The following is a 10,919-nucleotide window of genomic DNA, read 5'->3' as shown; positions in this document are numbered from 1 at the left end:
ATTATTATTATTATTATTATTATTATTATTATTATTATTATTATTATTATTATTATTATTATTATTATTATTATTATTATTATTATATGTTATTTTCTGAGTAGCAAGCATTTTAGTTCTTCACTTTCCATGTGAGTGCTATTAGTCCAGCTGGGTCTGAAGTGTAATCAGCATTCAAATGTAGTTCAGCTGGTTCCTTTTCTAGTCATTGTGTGTCTTTGTGTTCCTGCATTCATTCTTGGTTGCTCTTTGTACTTCCAGATACCAACTATAGCCTCCTGGTGAATCTTCACCCGCTTCTTGTGACGACCTGGTACTTGCATGTATTCCTACACACAGGTCTGTCTTCTCTGTTGCTTATTTTTAGTATATTATATTTAGTTATATTTGCTATTCCTTTCGCTCCTTTGTGTGTTTGTGATACTTAGTCTCACTACTTTAGCACTCTTCCATTTTTACTTGGTGCCTTGTTCATTGCTGCTCTTTGCGAGTATACAATTGTATGCAATTCATCCAAGCCATACTATTTCAGAAGGTTTCAGAGTTTTTGTGAAGTATTCAATATTAATAAAGATAATATTTTTGTAGTTAGAGCGTAGAAAACTTGTTTATAACTAAATCTGATTGTTACCATTATTAGAGCCCTCTAGACATAAAATAACACCCCTATAGTCACCTTTACACTCATATTACCAATATAGTAGATAGAATCAGAAAATATGCCATTTAAGATGAAAATAAAACTTTGCATTTCAGTAAAAAAAAAAACATTTTCCAGAGGTGCACAGGAAGTGACATTGCGGATTCAGAGTTGAGTACGGGAACAGCAGTAGCCTGTGCTATTATAATGATGTAATTAATCAATGCCTTGTATAGCCTTAAACTGTGTTTGTATTTTAATTCATTAAAAAAATGGTTAATTTAGTCCAAGGATATGTAACATTTGGATAAGTAATAACTGAAGTCTATCCTAAAACAAATTGAGGAAAAAGTTCATATCCTTTTTCACCTGTGTCACAAAGTTGAGGTGAAAAATATCAAAGTGGACGTTGCAATCTTTAATTTTTCAGTATATGGATAGAATTTGGACACCACTGTACTACAGTAATCCCTCTCCACTTCGAATTTCCAATCTCTACACCATCACAGCGATAAAAAACAAAATTGTTTTTGTTTCTTTTTTACATATTAAAGCACGTATTTACATATTTTCTTGCCTAAATTAAGCACATTAAAGCATAAAAATTTATAAAAGAAGTAAAATACAAATTATAAGGCATTCAAAGACAATGTAATGATATGTAGTATTCCACACAGGTCACTAGGTGTCAGTAATCTTACTGTAATGTTCGGTGAGACGCACAAGCACCGGACTTGATCGCTGGAACAACCAGGCACAATTATCTGTTACCTGTTATGTAACATTTGGATCAATAATAGCTGAAGTCAATTCTAAAACAGATTGAGGAAAAAAAATTGAGGAAAAAGTTCATATGCTTTGAGGTGTAAAATATCAAAGTGTACCTTGCAATCTTTAATTTTTCAGTATGTGGCCCTTGGTGGAAAGAATTTGGACACCACTGTACTACAGTAATCCCTCTCTACTTTGAATTTCCAATCTCTACACCATCACAGCTTTAAAAAAACATTCTTTTTGTTTCTTTTTTACATATTAAAGCACGTATTTACATATTTTCTTGCCTAAATTAAGCACATTAAAGCATAAAAATGTATAAAATAAGTAAAATACAAATTATAAGGCATTCAAAGACAATGTGATGATATGTAGTATTCCACACTGGTCACTAGGTGTCAGTAATATTACTGTAATGTTCGGTGAGACGCACAAGCACCAGACTCCATCGCTGGAACAATTATTACAGTTACCTGTTACGGCTGTAACCGATGCCAAGCTAAACCCAACTCCGAACCCTTGACGCCGCTTCCTTTCCTAATTGCGTTAAACAAGGGAAGACTTTTTACAATTCCAAGCTAAGAAAAGAAATCTGTCCGGGGAGTTATGAATGTAGATGAACTAAATCAGGATCATTTGACTTCACGCCAGTGGCTCTACGCTTGGGGAAAAATCCATCATTTTAGTTGGCATGTTTTAGTTAAACTACATTTATCATGAGGGAATTTTCTTATTACATTCAGTTAAAGCCTCACCCTTGTGCTAAATTTGTGTGTTTTTTCTCTGTTTTGTTTGAATCCACTCAAGTCGATTACACCCTGAAAATGAACATCCGCTATGTGCGGCGGAGCAAGCAGGGTATCAACTACATAAACACACTCACCGCTCAGAGGTTATTACATGCTGTCGTTGTTTAATTCCCGCTCATTAAATGCGCCAGACAATGAAAAAGCACCTTCGTCTCTGACAGCCTCTTTTGTTAACCCCTCTAGCGCTTATCTCTTTTCCGCCTCCTGTTCTTGTGCCTCTCCACCGCCGCCGCTTTGTTCCTATTGTCTGACACTCAAGGACGCTTTGACGGTGGCTAAACATTGCCATTCATCTCCCGACTGAGAGAGGGAAGGCTTGGAACAGTGAAATTTGTGGAAGCCTTGGTATGTCACCTACCGGTAACGGAAAAAGTGGCACCGGTGGAACTGGCCTCAATGGCGTTGACAGTGGTGATATAATACGTCATAACCTGTCGTCCTTGCACGGAACATTTACAGCCGGGACTAAGTTTTGTTACTGTACTGTATACAGAAGATCCTTGTATATTTGCGGATTTCTTTGCTATAAATTTGCAGTTTGTTGTGTTATAGTGACTTGAAAAAAGTACTTTGATGGCACTATCTTCAAGCAAATTCACTCAACATTTTCCAGCAGGAAGATGCTTTGTAATTGTTTATTCATGTCTATGAATTTAATCTTAACTCATTCATTCATTTCAGTATGTGGAATCAAACTATGGAATGGATTGAGTAAGGAAATCAAACAATGCACAACGATGAGCCAATTCAAGAAACAATACAAGCAGTTGATGTTTGCTAAATACAAGGATGAAGAGTCTTGAACCAGTCATGATGTGCTATATATATCACTATATTGACACTTACTATGGTACCCATTATGTCATTGGATGGTCATATCACCTTGTACTTTGGTACGAGGTACATTATTAAAAAAATAAAAAAAAAACCTTAAACTGTATTATAGAAAGCAGGAAGTGAACAAATGTAACAGTTACTGATTGTAAAAGTACCAGATGGAGGGGTAGGATTTAATAAGCTTTGCTTCTTCCTACTCCTTTTGGACATGTGGAACTGTGAACTGATTATGGGATGCACTCAATTGGAATCTGATCCATGTTCAAATGAAATAAAACCATTACCATTACCATTACCATCCCTGTACTGGCTTTTTAGATGATTTCGACTGATCTTTCAAGGCAACAACCAAAAAGATTTAGACTCCTGTCTTTCATCAGATAAAAAAAGTTAGTATCTTTTTCCGTTCTTTAGTAATCAGCAATAGAACATACAGTAAGTTAGTTTCAGGAAAATATCTGTTTTCCACTAAAAAGGGTAGAACCAGCTTTTTTGACACAAATATTTTTTGCTTTTACAATCTAAACTAGGGCGGCACGGCGGACGAGTAGACCTCACAGCTAGGAGACCAGGGTTCAATTCCACCCTCAGCCATCTCTGTGTGGAGTTTGCATTTTCTCCCCGTGCACGTGTGGGTTTTCTACGGGTACTCCGGTTTCCTCCCACATTCCAAAAACATGCTAGGTTAATTGGCGACTCCAAATTGTCTATAAGTATGAATGTGAGTGTGAATGGTTGTTTGTCTATATGTGCCCTGTGATTGGCTGGCGACCAGTCTAAACTATACCACGACATAAACGACCCAAAAAAGAGGTTGATTTCCAAATAGAACATAATAAACTATTTAGAGTTTTCACATTTGGAACTGAACTATGTTTCCACATGTACATCCAATCCTTGTGTTTTTTTCTGCCCACATACAATAATCTCTGCTGAGCTCTTATCTAATGCACTTCTGCCACCTTGTGGTCAGTTTTATGGCTTAAAATTGCTCTGAAGTGAAATCCATTAGTGAGGAGTTGGTCATTACCTCTTTTTGCTTCTTGTGTAAAAAAAAAAATGTATGAGACGAGTGTTTGGGTTTATAAAAATGTCAGTGAAATCTTGTGAAGATCATCAAGACAAGTGTTGTCAGTTAATCCTGTCAAAGAGAACAAACTCACACCAAGATTTTCTTTTCTGCTCGCGAGGGACAGCAAAGCTTCCACTTTTGTGTTCGCTACTCCAGACTGTCAAAGCTTGGCTGTCCTAGTTTGCTTTTTATCAATACAGAAGCAAGTATGGATCATTGTTGCACTTTTGTGAAGATGTGCTGAACACAGGGTCTGTGGTTTGAGTTTCCTGGATTCGCTCAAGGTTCATGCCCTTAAGATTGTGTGTGTTTTGCAAATTGCAGCTGAGCGCTCGGGGAAATGTGTAGGTGTCTGTACATTTTCATAAATACTTTACAAGACAATAGTAAAAAAAACTTCAAAATTCTCACAATTAACATAACTTTTATGCTCGTAACATGTCTTTTTTATTGTAAAAAATATCTGGAATTGACTTTTTTAAAATAAAATTAGACTTTCTTTTTCATCTTCCTATTTTATTCAAGTTTTATTTTCTAGCAAGACTTTTTCAAAGGAAAATATACAACAAATACAACTGAATGATTAAAAGGGATCTATTTTCCCACTTTTCTGACCTATAAATGTAGTTACAATGTTGCATTCTCGTGTTAAACGATGCCAAAGTTTCAGATAATGAGGTTTAAGCATTTAGAAGTGAGCCCTGAAAGAAGTTTGGAACGTCTCAAAAGGCTCGGTTTCAAAAGGCGTGGTAAAACTGCCCCTTTGTGATGTCACAGAGGGGTAGACTTCCTTATATGGTTTATAGTTTGATCACACACCCATACTGCTTCCTATCATTTACAGGGCGTGCCCGGAGGCGGGCTGTGGGTGGAATTAATTTAAACAGACCGTTTTGGCAGGAAGTAAAATCCAAGGAAATACAGCTGGAATAGGTGCAGATTCTGGAGAATCTAAACAGTTTTCTGTGCGGGTTATTGTGTGTAGCTGCTCTAGAGGAGACCACAACGCAATACAAAGGGTTGAAAAATGAGCATAATAGGTCTTCTTTAAATAAAATAAGTCAACACTTCCATCAAATGTTTTCATTGTAATAAAGCTTTTTCTAATGAAAAAATAGACCTTTAATATTTTCATCTTTACACATTTTTTCACACATTAAAGTACGGCATTTTTCTTTCAGTAAAAATATACTTTATCTTGTAGTTTCATTAACATAATACATTTTCTTTTGTCGTTTACAAAACCAAATAACGGCCGGGTCTTTTACTTGGTACTTGGTCAAAACACTGGCATTAATAGCTGTGGCTGGAGGCAACCTCCCTTTTTAATGTTGTGAGATGCAAGATGGCAGTGACTGCATTTGAAGCACGGTGCCATTTGTGGCCCGCAGCACATTCTTAAAATGTAATTTAACATGAAAATTGTGTAATTGTACAAAAAAACCTGTAAAAAAGTCATAATTTTGATCATAATGCATATTATGAGAATCAATAACAATTTCAGTAGCATATAAAAAATACATAAATACATACTAATATTGGGAATAGTCATTATGAGAAGATAATTGACAAAATTGGAAAATAATATGACAAAGTCACAAGTGATATTCTAATGAGAACAAATTTTACAAAAATAAATTTGTAATATGAGAAGAAATTGTCATGAGAAGCAAAAAAAAAAACCTAAAGTTGTATTTTTTTAAACATGAAGTTGGTAAAAAGGTTATAATATTATGGAAATCCAAATATATCCCAGTAAGATAGTACCATAATATCAGGACTTCTTTGGGGTAGGAAATGTAATAATATTATAAGATTACTACATTTGTAAAAAAAGTCTATCAATTGATTAAAATATTTAATTGCGATTAATTGCATGTTGTTTGTGTTATCTCACATTTAATCACAATTTCAGATTGAAAAAATGTCTTAGTATTAACTTTTTGTACAAAAAGTTGTACGATACTGATTTATTTCTCACTTTATTGGCGTAATATTGCGACATATGTTTTTTTCTTGTATTAGTATTTTCTTAACCATCTTTTGTAGAATTAGCTTACGTCCACAGGGAGGTAAGGACCAGCCCTGGTCTCCCACATACAGAGCCATGTGAATATTGTTAATTTCTTCCATAATTAACATTTTGAAACTTTATATTCTAAGTTCATCATGCATGCACTGAACTATTTGAAGCAGGGGGCCATGCGTGGCCTGCAGCACATTCTTATATAATTAATATAAATATAATTTAACATGAAAATTGTTTAATTGTACAAAAAACTGAAATTGTTATCTAATGGGAAAGTCATAATTTTGATCATAATGCATATTATGAGAACCAATAATTTCAGTAGCATATAAAAAATACATAAATACGTACATACAAATATTGTGGGAATAAAGTCATTATGAGAAGATAATTGACAAAATCGGAAAATAATATGACAAAGTGAAAATATGAAGACACAAGTGATATTCTAATGAGAAAATTTTTTACAAAATAAATTTGTAATATGAGAAAAAATAGTTTAAAATATTTAATTGTGATTAATTGCATGTTTGTGTTATCGCACATTTAATCACAATTTCAGATTGAAAAAATGTCTTAGTATTGACTTTTTGTACAAAAAGTTGTACGATACTGATTTATTTCTCACTTTATTGGAGTAATATTGCGACATATGTTTTTTTCTTGTATTAGTATTTTCTTAACCATGAAACGGGCAAGTTGGCTTGAGCATTTTCATCAGTGAGTCACTCTAAATGACAATCACCCTGATTTCACAATTAACCATCACCACGAGACATTGTGTTGCTATAAAGAGCTGAGGCTTATCTGAAATGCAAACAAAGCTCAGCACAAATCCCGAGAATGTGCATCACTTCTGTGCACTCTCTCTCTCTTCTCTGCGAGGCTTTCTGCTAGCAAAGCGAAGTAGCGGCGCTTGGATCAGCGTGGCAATAAATAACTGTAATGCGTCTGGCTGTGAGTGCTGTCATGGCCTCCTGATCTACTGTGGCGCAGGAATGGGATGCTAATGTAGATAAATCTGTGCACTCATTACTGCAGCGGGGACTCACTTCATTAAGAACCCCCCCCTTTGTGTTTATGTGTGTTTGTACGGCAGGTCTACGAGAGGCCTGACTTCCATATCAAATCATTCTCTTAAAAAAAAAAAAAGCAGCAGGAATGATACACTCGTAAAGTGTTTGCTTTTCCCTGCCCATGTGTGACGTCGGCGGCGTCAAAGTTGCCGTGTTATCTCAGAAGTGGATCTTTTTGGTTCCCGTCTGGTTTCCATAGTTTGTAATCTTTGGCTTTGGGCCTGAAAAAAACAACTTTTTCATGGATAAAAGCAAGATAAACTGCAGGCTTCGGGAAGAGTAAAAATACACATAAATATTTACTGGTCTGCTTGTGCCTGAAATGAAATGTTCTCATGAGTCTTGATGCTACAGGACATGTTTGCTTTTTTAAAAAGAGTCGCATTTATCTACAATATCCATTTCTTTATGCAGGAGAACTTCTCGATATGTGGCTGTTGCTAAGGAGATGCATTTTATCCAAGAGGAGACTGAGGGCGCTGCCGCAAACTGGAGACTGTGGACTATGGATCCTGCAGCATCCAGCGCTAAGGCAGCAAAGTAAGCTAACATTAGCATTTTTCTCATTCTGGTGAACAGATATGTGATCTGCTGTGGTTTACATCTCTCAAATAATGTAGTGCAGGGGCCCAGGAGCCTGGTTATGCTGTTTGTGTTGTTGTGTTTAGTTATTATTTCTAAAAAAAAAAGTGAAAACTTTACTCCAGTAACATTACAACATTTTCCCAATACGTTGCAGGAATGGCAATATTTTGACTCCAGCACTTTTTCCTCAAAAGTATTTTTTTCCCCCGACAAAAGTATGTAACTTTAAGAAACAGACTTTGTACTATCTCAAAAGGACATATTTCATTTTAAAAGATAAAATCCCCAAATTTTCCCGCACATTACAACTACATTTGTTTCTTTTTCAAAAAAAAAACTAAACATTTTGACAGCCTCTGTTAAATATGGTAAAATTACAACAGTTCTTATGAGATTATATATATATATATTTTACATCTTTTTCATTGTAAAAATCCTACAATATAAAAAAAATTCAATGAACGTCACATTTTTCTTTTTTTTTTTCCTTTAAAAAAAAAACAAAAACATTTTGACAGCCTCTGTTAAATATGGTAAAATTACAACAGTTCTTATGAGATTGTATATTTTTGAATATCTATATATATATATATATATATATATATATATATATTACATTTTTCATTTTAAAAATCCTACAATATAAAAAAAATTCAATGAACGTCACATTTTTCTTTTTTTCCCTTTCAAAAAAAAACAAAAAAAAACCATTTTGACAGCCTCCGTTAAATATGGTAAAATTACAACAGTTCTTATGAGATTATATATTTTTGAATATATATATATATATAATAATATAAAAAAAATTCAATGAACGTCACATTTTTCTTTTTTTTCCCTTTCAAAAAATAAAAAAAAAACATTTTGACAGCCTCTGTTAAATATGGTAAAATTACAACAGTTCTTATGAGATTATATGTTTTTGAATATATATATATATATATATATATATATATATATATATATATATATATATATAATATAAAAAAATTCAATGAACGTCACATTTTTCTTTTTTTTCCCTTTCAAAAAAATAAAAAAAAATATTTTGACAGCCTCTGTTAAATATGGTGAAATTACAACAGTTCTTATGAGATTATATATTTTTGAACATATATATATATATATAGTAATATATATAGTAATTCAATGAACGTCACATTTTTCTCATTCCTTTGCTAAGATTCCAATAATATAGAAATTTAAAATCAGTCCTCAAAAAAGCCATTTCTGTATCAGTTTTTACTTCCAAAAATAAACAACTTTTAAGAAACAACACTCACTTCAAATAAAGAACAGTACAAACCTTATATAGTAATATATAAGGTACAGTACATACAGTACTATGACGCCATTTCTCACCTTTCAGCAGTGTGTTATATGTGGGCATTTTAACACAAATCATTTTAAACTGATGTAAATGCAAATGAAATGTATGTATATGAATATTTCAGTATATTTACAGGTCTGCTTGAGCAAGGATTGTTTTTTCTACCTGTTTTTAAAATATGGCTGTGGTGTAAACACACCCTCGGTTTTTCTGTTCTTGGTCGTTTTTGTTGGCCTATTTATCTTTTGTTTTATGTCCCTCCCTCCCGCCTGCCTTGTTGCCTCCGAGCTTTTATTCTTTGCCATTTGTCCTGAGCTCCTGCGTCCTCCATGGCTGGCAGCTTCAAACTTCACTTATTTGTTGTGGATTAGTTGTAGCCTTCAGCAACACACAGCAAAGTAGTCTGACAACAAAGTGTTTGAAACGGAGGGATGTACTATAAAAGGTGTGAGGTGCAGGTGTGGCACAGTGGCAAATGCTTTCAATGGCTCATTAGGCAGCTTGGGGGGGCGGAGGGGTCTTTTGTAGGATTAGCATTCGTCCACAGGGAGGTAAGGGCCAGCCCTGGTCTCCCACATACAGAGCCATGTGAATATTGTTAATTTCTTCCTTGATTAACATTTTGAAACTTTATATTCTAAGTTCATCATGCATGCACTGAACTATTCAAAACATTTTTGGTCTTGATTTTTATGGCAAATAGTTCAGGAAAACCCCAGAATCCATGTGTCATATTAGAATATTCTTGTACAAAGTCTCAAAATACTCTGTTAATTTCTTCCTTAATTAACATTTTGAAACTTTATATTCTAAGTTCATCATGCATGCACCGAACTATTCAAAACATTTTTGGTCTTGATTTTTATGGCAAATAGTTCAGGAAAACCCTAGAATCCATGTGTCATATTAGAATATTCTTGTACAAAGTCTCAAAATACTCAGTTAATTTCTTCCTTAATTAACATTTTGATAAGTTCATCATGCATGCACTGAACTATTCAAAACATTTTTGGTCTTGATTTTTATGGCAAATAGTTCAGGAAAACCCCAGAATCCATGTGTCATATTAGAATATTCTTATAAGAAGTCTCCAAGTACTCTGTTAATTTCTTCCTTAATTAACATTTTGAAACTTTATATTCTAAGTTCATCATGCATGCACCGAACTATTCAAAACATTTTTGGTCTTGATTTTTATGGCAAATAGTTCAGGAAAACCCTAGAATCCATGTCATATTAGAATATTCTTGTACAAAGTCTCAAAATACTCTGTTAATTTCTTCCTTAATTAACATTTTGAAACTTTATATTCTAAGTTCATCATGCATGCACTGAAATATTCAAAACATTTTTGGTCTTGATTTGTATGGCAAATAGTTAAGGAAAACCCCAGAATCCATGTGTCATATTAGAATATTCTTGTACGAAGTCTCAAAATACTCTTAATGTCTTCCTTAATTACCATTTTGAAACTTTATATTCTAAGTTCATCATGCATGCACGGAACTATTCAAAACATTTTTGGTTTAGATTTTTATGGCAAATAGTTCAGGAAAACCCCAGAATCCATGTCATATTAGAATATTCTTGTACGAACTCTCAAAATACCCTGTTTGCTCAAAAAAAAATCAAAACATCTGACCTGGGCTTTGGATAAAAAGAATTGGACTGTTGTCCAATGGTCCAAGGTCCTGTTCTCTGACGCGAGCAAATATATCTCATTTGCAAATCAGTGCTAGAGTCTGGGGGAAGACTGGAGAGGCAAAG

The 10,919-nt window shown here is 33.9% G+C and overlaps 1 long non-coding RNA gene across 2 annotated transcripts in view; it reads left to right on the top strand.

Annotated features, from left to right (window-relative positions):
* The first annotated feature begins 202 nt into the window (after positions 1–202).
* Positions 203–10,919, top strand: part of LOC144901710 (uncharacterized) — a 56,799-nt gene continuing 46,082 nt past the window's right edge. The window contains exons 1-3 of one of the 2 annotated variants that reach the window (XR_013629776.1): positions 203–339; positions 7,652–7,777; positions 7,977–8,025. This is a non-coding gene — a long non-coding RNA (uncharacterized LOC144901710). Of the gene's footprint in view, positions 340–7,651; positions 7,778–7,976; positions 8,026–10,919 lie in introns of those variants that run through there. The other variant, XR_013629777.1, reaches the window with a different exon arrangement.

The sequence above is a fragment of the Doryrhamphus excisus genome, linkage group LG14 (genome assembly GCF_037039965.1).
Source record: "Doryrhamphus excisus strain RoL-2023G ecotype Guam linkage group LG14, RoL_Dexc_Guam_v1.1, whole genome shotgun sequence".
Classification (NCBI taxonomy): Eukaryota; Metazoa; Chordata; class Actinopteri; order Syngnathiformes; family Syngnathidae; genus Doryrhamphus; species Doryrhamphus excisus.
The sequence above is the reverse complement of the archived record's forward strand: the minus strand, read 5'-3'. Positions and strand labels throughout refer to the sequence as shown.